The 6,197-nt window shown below is 37.7% G+C and overlaps 1 protein-coding gene across 5 annotated transcripts in view; it reads left to right on the top strand.

Moving 5' to 3' along the window:
- Positions 1-6,197, top strand: part of STRN3 (striatin 3) — a 59,382-nt gene that overhangs the window by 1,730 nt on the left and 51,455 nt on the right. The gene's annotated exons all lie outside the window — the stretch shown is intronic.

The raw sequence follows: 6,197 nt of genomic DNA, 5'->3' as shown, positions 1-6,197 counted from the left end.
AGCGTATCGGTAGTATAGTACTCTGTTTATAAATAAACAGCGCTTAGTGGTGTTCATTAGCAGACAAAACAGTCTTGAAATATTTGTTTTAATATATAGGCTTGCGACTTTAAAATTAAGTACCTCTTTCAGTGCCCTAAATGTAAAGCTCAGTTCTAAGACTTTGAAAACTGTATCTGACTTAAAAGTGCTGGTATGAACTCATGTGGCCTTTAGACACTATGATGTGTTCCTGCCAAGTCTGCTGCTTGTGTTTGTAATTGCTGTTTGTCATCCATGGCTGTACTGTTTCATTTGCTTATTTCTTCATGTGCTGTCAGAATTCTGACCCTGGCTGTATATGTGTTGATTCACTCTCCCTCGTGTGTGCATCATGTCACGGGATGCAGCAGGCGTACTTACTGCACAGTGTGTATGCACACGGGTGGGCTTTTAATAACTCGGGAAGCCCAGGATAGAAGTGAGGTTGGGAGGAGGCAGAGAGAGGGCATTACCTGTGGACTTTAAATGTCAACCTGTGTAGTGATGAAACCTGATACAGAAGTGTTGGGAGTGTTTTTTGGAAGAGGTATATTTACCAGGCCTCTGTGTGTGTATACATGTATATATTTTTAGTCCTACAACTCAGGTTGTGAAGTCCTGCTTTATTTTGTGACTAATGAAGCCTTAATATTTTGGACCTCAGACAACAGTTTTGCCTGTTGAAACTTCAAAGTCCGTTCATTTGTGACTACTAAGTACCTGTGTGTGGTTTTTAAGTGATTGAGGCCTCCTGGGTTGAACGGGAAGAAAAATCTGGTAGTATGACAGTAGGTAATTAACACGGAAGCATGAAGCATGAGAATTGGATTTCGTAGGTGCAGCTCTCACCCATGCAAGTAATTTCTTCCTTCTTTCAGCCTTACAATACTCTATACGTTCATTCTCCGTGCTGGTAATTAAAGGCTCCTTCTTAAGTTACCTCAATAACTTCGCAAGTGATGTTGTATAGAAAGAAAACTAAAAGAAAACTACATGACTTAGCAATATGTTGTGATTTTATTTTCCCGCTCTGAATTTATGATTCTTATCCATCCACAGAATAGGATAGTTCTTCATTGTGGATAAAAAAGTAATGGGCATTCTGAGTGATTTCTCTTTCTTTTCACCTATTTTCCTCCCCATATAGCTTAGGTAATGGTCAGACTTCTGTTCCCCTAGTAAGATCCCTCTGCATTTGGGTTGAGGCATATGAGGGCATGATCTGCAGTAACAGTTTGTTTCCTTGGATCTTATAACGAACTTCTTGATCTGTTGTTCTACCTGTGTTTGGGATATGTGTTTATAATTAATTTAAATGCCAAGTTGCTTCAATTGTCTTGGGGTTTGTACCACAGCCATAATCACTGACAAAGGATGTCAGCCCTTTGGACCTGGAGAAGTTGTGTACTAGCATCCTTAAGTCCACATGCACATCAGACACAATCTTAAATGTTAATAACTTTTATGGTGTCTCTTCCAACTGTTCAGGTGCGTAGCTGGTCTGCCTGTGTGCACGAATGGAGCAATGTAGTTGTTTGCTAAGTCTTTGTGTGCAGGTCGGTGTCAAAGACAGAAATACCAAACATCAGGATTGCAGTGCTTAAACCATAGTAGACTTTTTCCTTCACTTGTAACAGTGGCTGCCAGACTAATCTTGTTAGTTCTTTCTCACTGTTGTGTAGAGATGAAATACTCCGGCCACGGGTAGTGTACTGATCTCTTGAAGTAATAGGCTGGATCTGTTCTGTAATCCCACAGAAGGATGATTCTGAATATAACAATATTGTGTAATTACACCTGTAACTTTGCCCTGTCAGTGTCATGACCTTGATGTTAGTTGCTGTTACACTTGGGTAAATTCAGATTGTGTTTTCTATGTTTATGCACTCTAGAGGGTTATAGAAAACCTCTGTGGTTGGATGTTACTTCCTAAGGGAAACAGTTTTTCTATCAAATCTGTAAGTGGCTCTGTGGTTTCAGTTTAAAAAAAAAAAAAGTGGGAAAACATTTGGAGATGCATTACAGAAACTCATGGGAAGGAAGATCAAGTTGTGTTGAGGAGCTTTGTAGGAAATCTTAATGATCTTGCAACTTCTCAGATATCTAAGAAGACCAGTAGGATTCTGCTTTTTTTGTGGGGCATATGGGCTGATCTGGTCAGTCAGAATGAAGGTCTCAGTTGTTGATGAAATACGAAATTTCTTCATATCTTCTGAACTGGATAAAAAGGATGTTGAGTACTACCTGATACTTCAAAATCACATGGCAATGTGTTGAGATCAACTTAACAGTAGGTGTTAGTTCCAAATGTTTTAAAATCAGGAAGAATAATTAAGAAACTTGAGTACTCACGACAATGTGTGTACAACTTCAGTATGCTGAGCATGCATCCTTCTAACCTAAATGTGCATGAAGACTAATATGTTTGGTAATATGTTTTCCATTATACAAAGTGACAGCATTCGTGATAGTTCCTAGTTTATCTAATTTTACAGATACTTTTTTCCTCAGCTATTTAGTGAACACATAATAGGACACTTTATTTACCATTTTACATACTTTACATGGGTTGGAAAAAAAGATTTTCCTTGCACGCCTGCCTTTTTCTTTCTGTATCTCCCCCTCCTCCTCCAAGGAGTGGGGAGCAGCTCATTAAAGGAGTTTTATGATCTTTGAGAACCTGATAAATATTCCATAATTACATACCAATAGGACATTCCTTTCAATAAAAGCTGTGTTTTTCTGGGCAACTTTCACGCTTGAGTTGACTATCTAAATTAGGCACTTTACCTGTGATTGTGGATGTGTAAACATATGCAAATGTGTAAATATCATGAACTAGATGAGACTGTTCAGTGTACATGCCACGTTTCAACATTTTTTCAAAACATTTAGGAAGTATAGTGATAATAAATTGCTGAAATACTTGGTTGCATGTGTCTGGTTTTGCTTTGTTGCAGGTTTGAGCAGTGGCATGGGAATGTAGGGAATACTTTGCTCTTTAAATTGACAGAATAATTCTTCAGATAGCATAGACATCATCTTGCTTTTGGAAGGCACATTTTTTATGATGATAGATTGGAAGTGGAAGAAGTTATGATGGTTGCAGAATCTTCATTATTTCCTTAACATGAAGAAAGATTCACTGAGTATTAGCTAACAGCTAGGAAGTATGATACAAAATTAAAATTTTTGGAATTAGGGGAATTTTATGCAGGGATACTATAGCTGTTAAAATATTCTTGGGTCAAAAAGTGTTTGGATAAGTTCATAGAATAAAAATCCTTGGGGGTGTTTAAGTTCAAAGATAGTACCTCTGGTTCAGGATGCTTTTGAGCTACAAGTTGGAGATTGGGCAGCATTTTCTGATGTTTATTCTTCTGTTTTTATACTATTCCCATGGAGCTGCCTTAAAAGTGGTTAAAAGTGGTTATGCTGTGGTTGGTGGGCTGTTGGTCTGACCTGATGTAGCCATGTTTATATTCTTTTGACCTCGAAAGTAGCACTGATAGCTTTGATGTTATTGTTTTATAAAATATACTTGCAGTGCAGTTTCAGTAGCATTTTGCTTAAATAACAGGCTCTGTTTAATAGTGGGGACATTGATTGTGATGGAACATGGTAGGGTTGCAGGTAGGAAAGGCAGATGCCACTAGCGGAACGCTTGGTGCGTTCTAACTGCATGCAGCAGCTATCGGTTGCAGTCAAGAGGATTGCTGTTGGAAAAGATGAATAATTGATAAACCACTATTTCACTGCGTCTTACAGGTGTACCTCAGTACTTATTCTGAATATAAAATAATTTTTTTTAAAGGATTGTTTTAGTAGTTAAACAGCACTAACTGAAAATACAGTGAAATAAGTTGCAAAAAATTGATGAACATTCTTTCTTGAGAATGCTTGTAAATGCCATGAGCTATGCAAATAATATATGCAGCTAAAATGTCTGACTTCTGTTCATGCAGGCCGTGGAGGTATGTGCTGTAGCAGGAGTGCTGGAGTACCTCTATGTGAATAAGTGTTGTTTATATGCACGATCAAGTATGGGAGTGCTTATTATCTTTGCTTTATAATGAATTTTTTTTTTCAGTGTAAAATAGCATAGATCAAGTTAAAACAAGAAACTTCTGTCATTAGTCATTTCTCTAAGCTAATGATGAAAACAGCTGCATATTGTGTGGCATTTGCCCTTTTTGCGGTTTAAAGCACTGAATTGAGAGTTCTGTGTATTTTGGATAGAGGGAAGTTAGATTTATCTGAGGGTTTCCTTACCGTGGCTTTTCAGAAGCTTTTTAGTCAACTGAGTTAGAGGCAGATAGCCTCTGGAAGAACTTCCATGTGATATCCTACAGGCAAAACACAGTGAAAGAATGCAGGACACTGAGCTACCTGTGCAGCCATGTAGAGATGGAATAAGAAATGATGTGTGGATGGCTATGGGCTTTATGTACATGAAGATACTGATCAGGATAGCAGTTGCGTAGGGTTTTTCCTGGAACACTCCTCCTGTCCACACTAGGGTTCAAAATTATTTTACTGTGTCATGATTACTCTTTCATAAATAATTATTTGGAATAAAATCACTATTAGAAGCAGAGAACAGAACTGTTGTTTAATTAACAGTTACTCTGGTGACGTTTTTGTTTTTTGACACAGCTTTATTTTAGATAAGGCATGTAACACTTCCTGGGGGAGTGCAGTATTTTATTTCTTATTTTTTGCCATCACTCCTATGTGTATTTAATGGCTCTCTGAGAAACCTTACTTTGAGGATTTTTTATCAAGTATCTATCTGGTGTTATAATAATTTCTTCTACACTGAAAGTAAGGGTTGAGATAGAAGCGCATGTTTTCATCCTGTTGTCGTTTAAGAAGTTGGGGAAAGGTGGTAATGGTCTCCTTCCTAATTGACAAAGAGAATGGCTAGGGAAGTTGGATCCTCCACTGATTTAACAAATCTTCAGGACGAATGTGTGACCTGTAACAGCTTTGTTTGTATATCTGAGTGTTCGATTTTGGCACTTCAGCTATTCTTGAATTATCCTAAGGAATGGCTCAGCAGGATATACAGTGTAATGATACCTTCTGCTTCATCTGCGTAACTCCAACAGGTATAAGAGCTAATTAAGAAGTTGGCTGTTTTTCAGGACCACTCCTGAATCTCCAGTGTGAGTTCAGGCAGTCTGTAGGATTTTTTTATCACTATAGTGTTTTTAATAAAAATAGCTGATTAGCAATAATCTGTTGTTAGGAACAAAAGATGAAAATATTTTTTCTGGGTTAAATTCCATTTCATGTTACTGGGGGATGGAGTGTGTTCTTGGCTTTTTTGAAGGGATTGTACATGCTTACGCATATGTTAGTGTTACATGTGCATGCATTGGCTGTGTGTTCAGAAATACTTCGTTTCTCTGAATGCTGATCGAAATGATCCTGAAATAGAGAATGAGCTTGAGAAATTCCAGATGTCTGAGCAACTTCCTGATTATCTCCCTTTCTTTTAATGGATCACTTGCAGTAAAGTTTCTCTCACTCCCTTACCTTGGCTTATCTTCTCCCAGAACATGGTTGATACTTAACTGCTACCAAATTTGAGGTTGATGATCCTATAACACCGTTTTAAAATAAAAAATAAAATAATAATAATAATAAAAACAACAGAAATGGGCTTTACAGTAGTGGCCAGTGTAATATGCTGGAGAATGCTTGGTTCTACTATGTAACTCCAGGTTATGGTTTGTTCCTCTGTGAAATAATTTTAATCTCAAAATTAAGTATTCCCAGAGGAATGCTACCATATCTTATTTTGCTTGCTATTGAGGTTAGCACCAGGTAGCTAGAGTATGTTTGCTTGTATTTCAGATAACACACTATGAAAAAGTAGAGAATAAGTAGTAACAGGAGATGGATTTGACTCATTCAAACACTTGGCACTTGGAGTTGTGAAACTGAAATTGCTTGCTTGCTTCAAGGATAAGAGTGTTTGTTGGTATGTGTTTTGGTTTGTTTTGGGGTCCCGGGTGAATGAAGTTGTAGTGACCAAACCCCAGGGTGCCAGAACAGAAACCTTGGGTACCCTGGAGAGGAAAAGACAAAGATCCTGATTAGACAAACAGAACTTCTGGAAGTATTCAAGGAGAGCATGTAAATGCGTCTGCAAGTTCTGTAAGACATAT

The sequence above is a fragment of the Anas acuta genome, chromosome 5, assembly GCF_963932015.1.
Source record: "Anas acuta chromosome 5, bAnaAcu1.1, whole genome shotgun sequence".
Lineage (NCBI taxonomy): Eukaryota > Metazoa > Chordata > Aves > Anseriformes > Anatidae > Anas > Anas acuta.
This window is presented reverse-complemented; position numbering and strand designations above follow the sequence as displayed.